Here is a 14632-nt window from a genome sequence, read left to right as displayed (position 1 = left end):
CTCAGTAGATTGTCTATGGGTAGTAAATCTCATGTGGAGGATGGTAAGAAGAAGTTAGCTTGGGAAGTTCATCAGCTTGCCCAACTAGGTGTTCACTTAGTTGATTTATTAGAAGGTAGTGTATGGGTATAAAGTATCTCAGAATCATCTCTAGTTTCTGAGGTGAAGGAAAAGTAGGATAGATATTCCAGTTTAGTTAAGTTGAAGAAATCAGTCAGAGATCAGAAAGTGGAGGTTTTCTCCCAAGGGGGAGATAGTGTGTTGCGCTATCAGGATAGATTATGTGTGCCTGGTGTAGATTATTTGAGGAAATGAATTCTTGCAGAAGCGCATGGTGCACATTATTCTATTCATCCAGGGGCCACCAAGATGTACCACGACTTGCAGGAGATCTATTAGTGGAGTAGGATGAAGAGAGATATTGTAGAGTTTGTAGCTAAGTGCTCTACATGTCAGCAAGTTAAGATTGAGCATCAGAAGCCTAGTGGATCCATGCAGGAGTTCAGTATTCCTATGTGGAAATGGGAAGAAGTGAACATGGATTTTGTGATAGGTTTGACTCGTACTCGTCATCAACATGATTTTATTTGGGTTATTGTAGACAGGATGACCAAATCAGCTCATTTCTCTCCAGTCCATACCTCTTATTCAGCTGAGGACTATGTCAATCTCTATCTCTGAGAGTTAGTTAGGCTGTACGGTGTTCCCTTAGCTATCATCTCGGATAGAGGTACCCAATTTACCTCTCACTTCTAGAAAGCATTCCAAATAGGTATTGGTACCTAAGTTCACCTTAGTACAACCTTCTACCCTCAGACAGACGGTCAAGCAGAAAGGACCATTCAGACTCTTGAGCATATGTTGAGAGCATGCGAAGTTGAATTTAAAGGTAGTTGGGATAACCACTTACCTTCGATTGAGTTTGCATACAATAATAGTTATCATTCCAGTATCCGTATGGCTCCATTTGAGGCAAGAGATGTAGATCTCCAATTGGTTGGTTTGAAGTAGGTAAGGCTGCAGTAGTAGGGCCTGACTTAGTAGTTGATGCCTTAGAGAAGGTTCAGTTAATCAGAGAAAGGCTTAGGGTTGCCCAGAGCCGACAGAAATCGTATGCAAATATGAGAAGAAAGGAACTCGAGTTTGAGGTCAGTGATTTTGTGTACCTAAAAATCTCTCCCATGAAAGGAGTGAAGAGATTCGGCAAGAAAGGGAAACTCAGTCCCCGATATGTTAGTCCCTTTAAAATTCTTAGTCGTTTCAGAAAGGTAGCTTACGAGCTTGAGTTGCCTTCATATTTAGCCTCAGTACACCCAGTGTTTCATGTCTCATTGTTGAAAAAGTATATTGGTGATTCAGCTGTAGTTCTTCCCTTAGAGAGCGTAGATATTCAGAATAGTCTTTCCTATGAGGAAGTTTCGATCGAAATTCTCGATTATCAAGTTCGTAGACTAAGGAGCAAAGAAGTTCCACTAGTCAAAGCTCTTTGGCGGAACCAGTCCGTTGAGGGAGCCACTTGGGAAGAAGAGGCAGATATCGGACCAAGTACCCTCATTTTTTCTCCGTGAATCCGGATTCAGTTTAAGGTACCAATCCTCTTAAGATTTTTCTCCATCATGCTCAATTTTAGCCACACATCATGTTCATGTCAGTCGTACATTCCTGAATTAGTTCATTTATGTATTCCATGCATCAGACATGCATATTCAGTGTGTAAGCTCAGTCCATCAGTTTCCTCAGCTTAACCAGTTCATTCGGGGATGAATGATCCCAAGAGGGAGATATTGTAACACCTCGCATTTTCCTAGCATAATCTAAGTCCCTATACATGAGTGTTCACATATAAAATTTTTGAAATACTCATTATTTTTCAGTTTAAAGCATGCCATTTCGTAGGAAATTCAATTAGCTTTCCAACGATAGAAAATTTGCCTAAATTCGATAACCGGTAAGAAGTTATGGCGATTTTAAGTTTCAGTCATTAAATACCATCATTTTACCCATCAGCGCATTACAGAGACAGTGTAAATAGTAATTGTCATTTTTCCAGTGAGGGTCCGCGATTATGGCGCATCGCGCCATAGGCCCAGTTCATAATTGTCAATTCCCAATGACCCTATGTGATACCACCGTATCGCGATGAGTTCAGATTTCAGAATCAAAGGGGCACCGCGATTCCGCCGCATTGCACCAAGGGTGAAAATCGGGAATTTTTAGTTAATTCCGAGATTTAATTCCCAAGGGCTTTTAGGTCTTTTTCCCTCATTTCAGTCATCCTAAACATGGGATTAAAGCCCTAAATGCTCTATTATTCCATCATTTACTCACTCTTCTCAAGAAATTTAAACATCCTCTCCCTAATAGCAAAACCTTAGTTTCAAGAGAATCAAAAACAAGTTCAAGAACTCTGAGAAATTCATCCATTAAGGTATGTTAAATGTTCATCCATGGGTTCCTTTCACCCATAGAGTCCAAGTATCAAATTTTAATTATAAAGTTATCATCTTTTCAACATTCATGATATTTAATTGTGATTTTAAACCATGAGTCTCCATGAACTTCCATGAATATTGATTTTATACCTTGTTTTAATGAGATTATCAGTGATATCAATTCCCCCATGTCTCAATATCGTCATTCTTCGAATTAACTCATGATTAAGTGTCATTGGTGTTGAAATCATGCTATTATTTAAATCTTATGCTATTTTTTCATGAGTGGCTTAAACTATGAACACCAAGAGTTTGATAAAATGCTTACAAGAATGAATATTTGATAAAGGTAGAATGAATATTTGATAAAGGTTTTCATGCTATGTCCTCTAAGCTTGATATTATTTTACTATTATTGCTTTTGAGTCCTGGGGTTATTGAATACCCGAAAACCATAGCCGTTTTATTTGTCTAGTCTCAGTACATTATAGAATAGTCTCCAAATTATACTATGAGCATTATCAGAATAGTCAGATATCAGTCATTAAAATCAGAACAGTCTAGTATCTCAATGTCTTTCAGTTGGGAGTAGGACTTAGTAATGAGTGAGTGTAGGGATGGAGGCTTCCCCGTCAGATAGGCAGAGTCGTTAGTAGCAGTCCCTATACTCCAGAACTACATAGCCAGCGTAGGATATGAGTAGTCTCCCGTCAGATTAGGCTTGACTATCTCGCAGGGTCACCCGTCGTTCAGGCTTGACACCCTTAGTCCTTTGGATATTATATCAGTTTAGTGGATCCACACCACCAACGTTAGTACCCATGGTACGATATCAATACCCTTCTAACTAGGGTACAGGTTAGACCCAGATTAGCTCAGATTGGGGCATGTCGGTTAGATAATACCTCCCATAGTCTCAGATACAGTATCAGCTACAGTCCCACTTCAGTTATTCAATCTTAGTGTTACTTGATCAAGGCATACAGATATTAGTATATTTTCTAGTACTTTAGATTACAGATTTTACTCAGTCCATGTTATATGCCTAGTCATACTTCTTCATTGTGTACAGATTTTCATGTATTTTCTATATTTACAGATTCTCATGCATAAAAAATAATTACATGCTTTATATATCTCTAATAGCTATAGGTTTCATGTCCTATACTTAGTACTCCATGCTTTACATGTATAACTAGATAGTTTATTACTTCCATTCATGAAACTTGTATATCATCCTACCTCATTTAGCATACTAGTACATTCAAAGTACTGATCGCATACTTTTCTTTTGCTCTATGATGTCTCATATCATAGGTGCTAATGCTCAGTTCTTGGATCACACCTAAATTCTCATATTATCAGCAGCACAGTAGCAGTGGCGAGTCCTAATCATTCGAGGATAGATTACTTTACTTCATGTCTTTATTTCAGTAGTTAGTAGAGTTAGTTAGGGGCCTATCCTATCAACTCTCAGTTAGTCATTCTTAGAGGCTTTTCATACACTACAGTCAGTTGGTTATTTAGTTTATCAGTATTTTCTCAGATTCAGACATTTGTTTTTCCTAGATTTAACTTTTTTGAATTCAGATATTAAAACCTTATGGCATTTCAGTTATTTTTCCACATTCATGACTATATTATTTAGTGCTCACAGTAGGTACCAGCTCATGGGTTAGCTTATGGTCGTTCGGGATCGTAAGCACCGTATAACGACTAGGGGGTAGTTTCAGGTCGTTACATATATGGCGTGCGAGGTGAGTACTGATGCGTGATGCACTCTGGTTGATACAAAACTAACGGTCTATCATTCAAGTTATAGCTTGTCTCACCAGGATAATGCGAGCTAGAAGCATGTGTGCTCACTGGAATGCCACTGAAGTGTTGTCCAAAAGAAATTGATGGCCTATCAGATGAAACATGGCCATGAACATGAGTCAATTGGGTCCCTGTAGCCTCGCCTTTATCATAGTTGGGTCTTTCTTCCCATCGTCTACCTCTACGCCTCGATTGTGGCCGAGGTTTAACATACTCATCACCGCAAGGATATTGAACCTCGATCCGGCCCCTACCTCATTCACCAGCAACTCTAAAGGAATTCAACACCAACTTAGATAATCTATCTCCATGTTTTAACCCCTTTTAACTTGAAGAGTTTGGAAAATATCAATTTTGACTTTTTAAACTATTTTGAAACTTTAAAGAATTTGAGAAAATTTTGAAACAATCTAAGAAATTATAGAGTCGCCACTTCATTTATTTGAAAAGAAATTAAGAAAACTTTTTAAAATAAAATCCTAAGTCTTAAAACAGAAAAAGACTTAGGCTTTTAAGAAAATCTTGGGCAAGAGGTTCTTATTAATACTTTAGGAAGGTTTATAAGACACCTAAAATGTTCGCTAACTTGTGGTTATCCAGGCTATTTGAAAACCATCTTTGACTAACTTTGAGAACGAGAAGTTGGTTTTTGAAAAGAAAGTGATTTAGGACGAAACTTGTATAAAATAATTTTTTGACGACTTAGTAGAGAATTTAACCAAGTCTAAGAAAATAAATAGCAAATAAGCACGTAAAGAGAAAAGGGGAGAATTAGAAGACTTAGGCTCGTAAGCCCAAACCCATCAACCCTGTCCTAATCTAATTGGGATTTTGGCCCATAACCTGCCCTAAACTATTTTTTTGAGTTCATTGGCGCAGAATCGGCTTCACCTATATTAAAATACAACTTTGGTTTCGAGGCTCCAAATGAATGAATAAATAAAAAGAAGACAATAATAAAAATCGAGACTTTTCAAGTCTCTTAGTGACCGCATCAATGGGTTTTGACCCATTTTCCTCCTTCATCTATCTTCTAGCACCCGCACGCTATATAGTCGACCTTGGGTTTAAACTTCGAACTTGACACAAAGAGATAGGCCTCATTGGCCCATTACAAAATCAAAGAGGAAAGGAGCCCATTTGAACTCAAGACATTTTTTGCATGCAAAGAAAAGATAAAGAAATTAATATACATTCAAGGCGTAAAAGTGACATATTTCAAAGCAAAAGAAAATATCAAGAACTAGCTTTTGAATTACAATGATAAGCACACTTGCACACGTTTAACAAGAATGTGAATCAACAGATAAAATGCAAAGCAAAGACACCAACTTACGTACCTCATGCTTTATGTTCATATTAAGAATGAATAAAGGTAAAAGGAAGAAGGCCATATTCAATGAATTAATGCGAGAAAAAATAACATAAGCATGCGAAAGTAAAGAGATGAGGCAATAAGAAAAATAACCATGACTTCTAAAATTAAACAAACATAGACACTAATCCATATAAAAAAAATAAAATAAAGGCTAACTTTTCAAGAAAGGGAATCTTTAAATTTCAATTTAAAGCAACATTAACGAAGATTCATACATCTAAATTACAATCACCATTTTAGGAAATAAAGTGTAACGACCTATGGTTTATCTTTCTAAGACATCGTTGATTCTCTTTTGATATTATGAATCAAAGAGAGACACGAATCAAGTCTTTACACACACAAAGAGCACATATAACAATCCAAATGAGGTAAGAAAATTAGAATAAAAGTTTAGTATTTCTAAAAGTGAAATATCGTTCAACAATCATATTATACATGACTCAAAAATATCTAAATAATTCTATTTAGCCACAAAAGTCCAAACTTTCTCATCATTTTGACAAGTAAACATGCCAAAAAAAAGCAATAAACATTTTGGATGAAAAATAGCTAGTACTTCATCTCTCATATGAGGATTTTGAAATCCATTAAAATAATTAGCAAGCAAATGACAAGTTCTTGACTTAACCAATTACTATTTTATTAAAGAAAAAAAAACAATAATAACTATTCTTTTTGACATAAAGAAAACAACTTTACATGCCAAAACAAATGTATCCACCAACAATGAATTTAAAGAAAGCATAAGAATATTTTTTAAGCAAAGATTGAAACTTTATCCATAATAATCAAAGAATAAAGTCAAAAAGGAGAAACACTCAATACTATTTATTCTTTTCAACATAAAGGAAACAACTTTACTTGCTAAAAACAAACATATCCACAAACAATGAATTTAAACAAAACATAAGTACATCTTTTAAGCAAAGATTGAAACTTTATCTATAATAATCGAAGAATAAAGTCAAAAAGGAGAAACAATCAATATTAACTATTCTTTTCAAAATAAAGAAAACAACTTTACATGCTAAAAACAAACATATCCGCCAACAATGAATTTAAACAAAGCATAAGTATATCTTTTAAGCAAAGATTAAAACTTTATCTATAATAGTCAAAGAATAAAGTCAAAAAGACGCATACAACTATTGATAGCTCATTTTTATACCATGAACATGAAAATAACCATAATATCGATACTACAATATTCTATGGCCTTCAAGGCTGTCTACAACAAACAATCCCAGTAAACAAAATTATAAGTACGAACTACAAAGAAGAAAATGATAATAAAACTAAAAAAAAAGTGTTTTTACCTTTTTTGGTGCAGCAAAATAGGACTACAAGTTTTCTTCAGAGTCTTGATCACCACTAAAAAGTGTTCAACTCGAGAACTTCGATTACCCCACGAATTTCATGGAAAAGAAATTTTTTTACTAAAATAAGAACTCTTCTTTGCTCAAAGTTTTTTTTCCAACCTCGAGACTTGGTCTTTCTACTAAAATAGTGGTAGTATTTATATGAAAGGATGGGGATTCCATTCTTTTCATTCACCAATGTAGGATAAAGGATTTAGGGATGTTTTTAGAATTTTGAAATTGAAGATAAAATGAGGGAGAAATTGTATAATGTAATACATTTTTTGAATTTCAAAATTGAAAAAGGACAAGGTTGAGGGGGGAATTGTACAATGTAGTAAATGTATTTGAATTTGAAAAAAGAAATTGTTTGGGGGGAGGGGGAATTGTACAATGTAGTATAATTTTTGAATTTTAAAATTTAAATTTGGAAAAAGAAAAAGGTCAGGGGGAAATTGTATGATGTAGTACAATTTTTAAATTTCAAAATTGGAAAAGGACAAAATTGGGGGAAATTGTACAATATAGTACAATTTTTGAATTTCAAAATTTGAATTTGAAAAAAAGAAAAAGTTGGGGGAAATTGTGCAATATAGTACAATTTTTGAATTTGAAAATTTGAATTTGAAAAAAAAAAAAAGAAAAGATTGGGAGGATTTGAATAATGTATTATAATTTTTGAATTTTAAAATTGGAAAGGACAAAGTTGAGGAGGAAATTGTACAATGTAGTACAATTTTTTAATTTCAAAATTGGAAAAAGGACAAAGTTGAGGGGGAATTGTACAATCTAGTACAAATTTAAATTTTTTTTAGTGGAAACTGGGTAGAAGTTATGAAAGTTTTTGGTAATTTTGGGGTTATTTAAAATATAACCCCAATTGAGATTTAAAATTTAGCCAAATTTATTAATTTTGATTAAATCAAAAATCAATTGGCGGATTGCATTGCAATTATGACCAATTTGATTTCAGTTATGACCAAATCTAGTAGATTGGCTAAATTAAATTGAAATTTGATACGAATTAGTACTTTGTTTAATCCCGAGCTTCTTGATGAGATAAAACCAAATAAATATTCGTTCAAATAAATTATATTTAGGAACAAAATATATTCAAATCAGGGTCTTACCCATTTGAATTAATTTTTCAAGATAATGCTTGATTAAAATTCGATATTTCATAAAATAGATATTTATATAACACACTTATTTAATTTCGTATAATTGAATACAATAATATATAATCGCTACTTAAAATGAAATCTTTTTTTAGATAATTTCTTCGAAATGCCTTTATCCGAAAAAATAAAAATATTGTAATTTTATTTAAAATCGAGGAAGCTCAGAATTAAACTTAGTTGTGGAGGGAAAAAATTAGGTGTCAACACTCCAAATTCACGAAGTTTATTGTTGTTGCTATCCTATACGCATAAAATTGTTCTATATATCTGATGCAAAGTCCTAGCCTACAAAATAAATGATTAAACAAAAATTAATATGATTATCTATAACAACATTAAGATGCATAAACTCTAAAAAACCTAGTTTACACTTCCTAATTACCTATTTTTTATTTTTCAATCAACTAAACTTTCAAATAACAATCTCAGTAAATAGCAACTACGTCAAAAGCTAATGCATTGTGATTTATAACACAAAATGTCTTTTATATTATCAAACAACACATAATGTCATGGCCCACCAAAACTTACATAAGGAAGCTGAAAGTACAATATAATTATGTAGATAATTATAAGGTAATATTGTACCAAAATTTTGTGTTTGCCTGCAAAACTCTGATAACCTTATCTAAATTGATGAGATGGATTATTGATCAAATGACGAGTAATCGTGTTATACCACTGCACATATTCATTGTCATCTTCGAGACATCAGGCTCAGCATTGTGATTTCGTCTATCCCTCCAGATTTCAACCTCTTTTATAAAAAATAATGCCAATTAAAGTTAGTTCTACCTTTCTGATCCAACTGAAAATGTCTGGGTCCTACAATACTCTACTCGGAATATTCTAAATCAATCCAAACTGACATAGTACCCTATCTGGATAGTACCACTCAACTTCATCCCAAGATATTACGGGTATAATAGCACGCCAAACACTGAAACCATTCACACAATAATCTGGTAATGTAGAAAAAATATTGGGACTGTATGGCTACCACGCAAACTATTTACATATAAATTTAGTTACTTTTTATGACTTAAAATATTAAAATAAGATAGATAAAGCTATTATTCAAAAGAAAAATAATACCTGATATTCTATAAGTAAATCCAGTTGATCATGAAATAAATATAATAGGTGAAGTGCTTCTGTATCGTGGCTTAACCCATTAGACCACACACGAGCACGTGGTGGTCCTGGAAGGATAGAAATAAGCCACTCGTCAACTATAAGATTAGGATCTCTCCGTGGCCTGAGAGGCAAAATCCTCTCATATATCCATACCTTCACATATTTATATAAATACAATAAATAAATATTAAAAATTTATTGCTTTAAGGAAATAAATTAAAGTAGCTAACCTAAAGTAAAGGTATAAAACTACCAACGACACTAATTCCCTTTTGTGATGCACGACAAAGATATCTATAAAGTATTGCAAGTGTTGCTGCATCCGAAGTATGTTGACCAACTTTGGACAAATTCGCAAGCAAATGTAGATACATCAACTTGACTTTGTTGCTCGATGTATCAACGGAAAGCATGCCTCCAATGATCTACAACAAGTAAAAACACACCCGTTGTTGAACATCAACCTCACAACTCGCATCAGTAATCAAAGGAAGATTTGTAATATGTTTAATCAAAAAAGTCATTAGCAATCTGCCACCCTAAAATTCTCGATCAATATCTACCGGTGTCTAACCAAGAAGATCAACTCTATGTATGTGCCACTCTGTAGGGTCCAAGGCAAGATTTGTTCCCATCATAGGTAATCTATCGACTGGCAGCCCATATAATATAGCTACGTCCTACAATGTAATTGTGACCTCTCCAAAGTTTAGATGAAATGTGTGTTTCTAGTCGCCATCTTTCTACCAACGCAATGATCATAACGTGATCAAGCGGCGTATGTCTAGCTGCATATATACCATAAAATCCAACATCGAGCAAGTAACGACACATACGCTTTGTGTAATGAATTTTTACTTATGTAGTCCCAAAAGTCACCATCTTACCGACGACATGTCAATGTGTCACATGTACCATTATTTCAAATATATTCACTACAATGACTAATCTTTCCTGCAAGGACACTCGAAATAAATGAATTTGGATGCACAGTAGGTGGTGTCATAAGACCTAAAATATAAATTATGTGTTTGTTTAATTCAAAAATCATTGAGTATGGCAAGCAAAATAGTGACATTCACCAAGACTAGCTTATTAAAAAGCACAAAGGCCAGACTAGAAAAAAATAAAGTTAACTGATTTCTAAGAGAACTTTAAATAAATCAATATTACAAAAATATTCTATAGAATACTATTTGTTATATTCATATTCTATAAGAAAGAAAACAATAATAGTAGCACAAAAATATTACAACGAAAAAAATAAATGTGATAAAAGATTACTAAATAAATTTTAAGAGTAACTACAAATAATGTAAGCATAGAGTTACCTTTTTTAATTTGGATGATGATTAATGTTCTAAATTCCCATCTTTCAAATAATATTGTGAAGTTTAATTTTTTAGTGTGTTAAATAAAGCTTGTAGGGTCTTATCTTGGAGAAAACTACAATGGTGAAGATGGGGGACCTCAGGTAAAGTTGAGATTTTTTTTTAGTAAAGTTGAGATAAAGTGAACAATTGACGAATATCATAATCATTATTCCATTCAAACATTTATAACTTTCCCCATGCATAATACATTATTACATAACACACTCAAAAATCCTGTACAACATAGCAAACCCTAATTCCTAGAAAAAGGCAAAACCTTCCTAGTAATATTTATAGTACTCTTTTGCAAAAGAGTTTATTAGGACACACCAAACAGGAAAATCAAAAATTGACTACTAGTGCATAGTCTTATTATTCTTGCATATTTTTATTAGGACACACCAAAGAGGAAACTGGGGATTGATGACTAGTAATAGTACTTGGTCTTATTATTCTTATATATTTTTATTTTATTATGCATCCAAGATAATCTATTGGGTTTTAAGTTCTTGGAAATCACTATTAGTAATCCCAATAGTTTCATCTTCAGTTTCCTTGATCATCATCTCAAGGTGCATATCAGTATCAATATCAGCATACTCAGTTGGCATTTTGTCCCAATCTAGGGTTGGCTCCCAAGCAACCTTTTTTATTACATCTTTGATTTTATCAAACAAAATCTTACTTCCTTCTGCACAAATAAAATTCAAACTCCACCATTTAATATTAAATTCTTTTAAGAATACTTAAACGCACAATTGTTTCAATTTTAAGGTAATTACGTATATATCTCTTAGTAAGTATGTATTATAAATTAGTATTCCATAAAAAAGGAAAATAACATCTATTTATTTTTAAAAATTCTTTTTGTTAAAGTATTTTTCTAACAAATATTTTTTAAGAGTAACAATTTGCAAAATACGTTCATTAATTTGTGTTTGGTCAAGGTTCCAAAAGTTTCTAAATACTCTTTTTTCTTAACTAACTTCTAATATACCGTTTCTTATACTACTCAAAAGGATTTTGTACACACATTTTATGCACTTTTAACTTCTCAAAACTTGACTAAACAGACCGAAATTCACTAATTATGTAAGAGAAAATGACACTGTCGGAGCACATATATACTACTTAGTTTCCTTTTGTTCAAAAAGAATTATGATAATATTATTGTTAATACTACAACTACAACATTATAATAAAACCAAAATTAAAGAGTACTAGTAGGAAATTTGATTACAAAAAGACACCGGATTTTTTGTAAAGGGCTTTGAAGAAATTGATAACTGGAACGTTTAATTCTTGGCCTAATTTAACACCTGCTTCTGCGTATTTTCAACCGACCTCATTTGATCTACCTCGGTTATCCCTGATCAGAATAGAAATAGGTATAAATATTAGTTATCTCTTTATTTTTAAAATTGGATAAGAAAAAATAAGTATGTAGTTTTATTTTAAATGAACAAGTAAACATGAAAGGAGTTAGTAATTGTTTAGGTTAATCACCCATAGGTTTTAAGAATTTGTTCCTCATTAACTACATGAGCACTTAGCATAATTAGACGAGTCTTATCTGAAAGGCCTTGCAAGTAAAAGGTTCCAAATAATGATAAGTCTATAACTGTTCCATATAGATAAAAACTTTAACTTATTTGCATTCGATATTTATATCAAAAATAAATATGTATAATATGTGTTTTCCAATAAAATGATAAATTATTGTAAATTAATAAGCATTGAAGTACTTAATTATAGTAAATCAATATGATTTGATGTAAAGTTGTACCTATTTAATTCGAATAAGTATTTATTTGTCAAATTTTAACTTTAAAGGTTTCATACATACCTTGATATGATGTGCAAGCTTCCTCATGTTTTCAACATGTTCATGAAGAGGAACATGACTACTATTAGGAAAATCGGGATCTTATGAATCGTTTCCACCAAAATAAAGTATGACAAGAGAAGGTTGAATTTCCTTATGCCTGTCCCAACAATGTTCCTTGGGAAAAATTTTCTTGTAAACCTCAAGAGCCATCCTTGAGTTCCAACCAATATATCCACGTAAGAAAATATCTTCCTGTTTCAATTAATAACTAGATTAATTTGTATTAAAAGGGCACAATTATCTTGCATTAGTTGGATTTGGAAAAGGATAACACCTCAAAAGAAAAACAATTTACTCTAATTCGAGCATTAGTAAATGCTCCCATAGTTCCAATCCGTGATCTGAAAGTCCCACAATATTAATTACAACTTCTTAATTATTTGAGATTCTAGATTATGGCAAAGATTAGTTCAATTCCGCAATAAATTTGTCAGTCTTATGACAGATATAATTAGAGAGACTCTTTAGGTATTACTCCTTTCGATCTTTGATTTTCGTGCTTATTACAATTTATTGATCAAAATTAATTATTATTTAATAAATTAAAATATAATTAATTATTAGCTTCTATCTTTATTGATCTTTCTTAATAAATGTGTAGAAAGATTCACGCAATGAAAAGAGAGAAGAACAAATTGAAATAAAAATTTGAATAATTTAATCAAATTACTTTTTGTAGTTAATATTTACTTCAACGCAATGCAAAATTTTAAATACAACTAGATCATAGTCCAATTTGTATCTGTAGGGATGGAAATAATCTTAATGTTATTGGTTCATTTGATTTCTGTAATTTTAGCTCTAACAATGTGTGTGTGTTAATTTTTGTAAATATATAAATAATAGATTTTTCAACGTAGTAAGTTTAACGGATTGTAATAAAATTTCAAACTTAAACCCATAAAATTCAAATTCTAATTTGTTAATATGCATATGTAATTCTCTCTTCTTAGTCCCTCGGTTTCACTTTATTTGTCGGAGTTGTACTAGGCGTGAAGTTTACGAAGAAAGAAACTTTTTGAAACGTATAATTTTAAAAATATTACTATGTCTATGTGACCATAAAAAACATGTTATTACGAGTAAAACGTAAATATATAAATTAGAAACACAAAAAGATGTATCTAAAGTCTAAATTTTAAATTTACCACTGTAAACTCTATTCACGCAAAAAATAAGGGTGGAAGAGATTACCTTACGAGCGTAACAGGTTGTCAGGGTTGCACCCCAACCATTAAGGAAGTAGCTTAGTTGCACTATTGAAGAACCAAATAGGACGATCAATGGACGACTTGGTCCAACCATTCTTTTGTTCTTCCATCTTTTTTCCTTAACAAACAAAAGATTTTTCTTTTTGATGTTGGAAAGAGTTCCATAGACGTGTTATTTATAATGGTGGATTGCTACAAAAGGCGAAATTCATTCCTCCACGTGCATATACATATCAGTATAGTATTCTCCCATCTACTTTTACTTGTTTATGGTTTTAATTAAAAATTGATATCTACTTTTACTTATTCAATTTAAAAAATTAAGAGATAATTTATTTTTATACCTAATTTATTCTTATTATTAATATTATTCAGATTCCTATATAATGACTTATACTAAATATGACTGATATAGTAAATTATTATTTTTATTAGTTGTTTCTTAAGAAACATATCAAATCAGACATGGATAAGTGAAAATAGATAGAGAGAATAATATAATACGTTATAATAGTCGTTTTCAGGTTCAAGAACATAAATGCATCAGTACTCCCTTTAAAAAAAGATATTTGATTCAATTATATAAAGTTACGATGACAACACATTGAGAAGCAACCTTTAAATAATATATTAACAAAAAACATCATTCACTTTACAATTGTTCTTGAGAAATTTTCAGATTTTCAAAAAGATTAATAATAGCATCACTACGTACACTTTTTAAGTAGACTGCGATAACAAACTAAGCAACCATTAAAATATCTTCATTCATCCTACTATGAAAGTCATTTTTATGCACTTCATCAACGTGAATGTTTTTTTCATCCTTGAATGTTTTTTTCATCCTTGCAGT

At 32.0% G+C, this 14632-nt stretch overlaps 1 non-coding gene across 1 annotated transcript; it reads right to left on the bottom strand.

Annotated features, from left to right (window-relative positions):
• Positions 1 to 11731: 11731 nt before the first annotated feature.
• Positions 11732 to 13933, bottom strand: LOC107843688. The gene is made up of 3 exons (XR_007045469.1): positions 13763 to 13933; positions 12527 to 12760; positions 11732 to 12049 (listed from the first exon to the last, which is right to left on the bottom strand). It is a non-coding gene; the product is annotated as a GDSL esterase/lipase CPRD49-like (transcript).
• Between the last annotated feature and the right edge of the window lie 699 nt (positions 13934 to 14632).

Source organism: Capsicum annuum, chromosome 10, assembly GCF_002878395.1.
Source record: "Capsicum annuum cultivar UCD-10X-F1 chromosome 10, UCD10Xv1.1, whole genome shotgun sequence".
In the NCBI taxonomy this organism is placed as follows: domain Eukaryota; kingdom Viridiplantae; phylum Streptophyta; class Magnoliopsida; order Solanales; family Solanaceae; genus Capsicum; species Capsicum annuum.
Note: the sequence above shows the minus strand (reverse complement) of the source record. Positions and strands in the feature narration are given on the sequence as shown.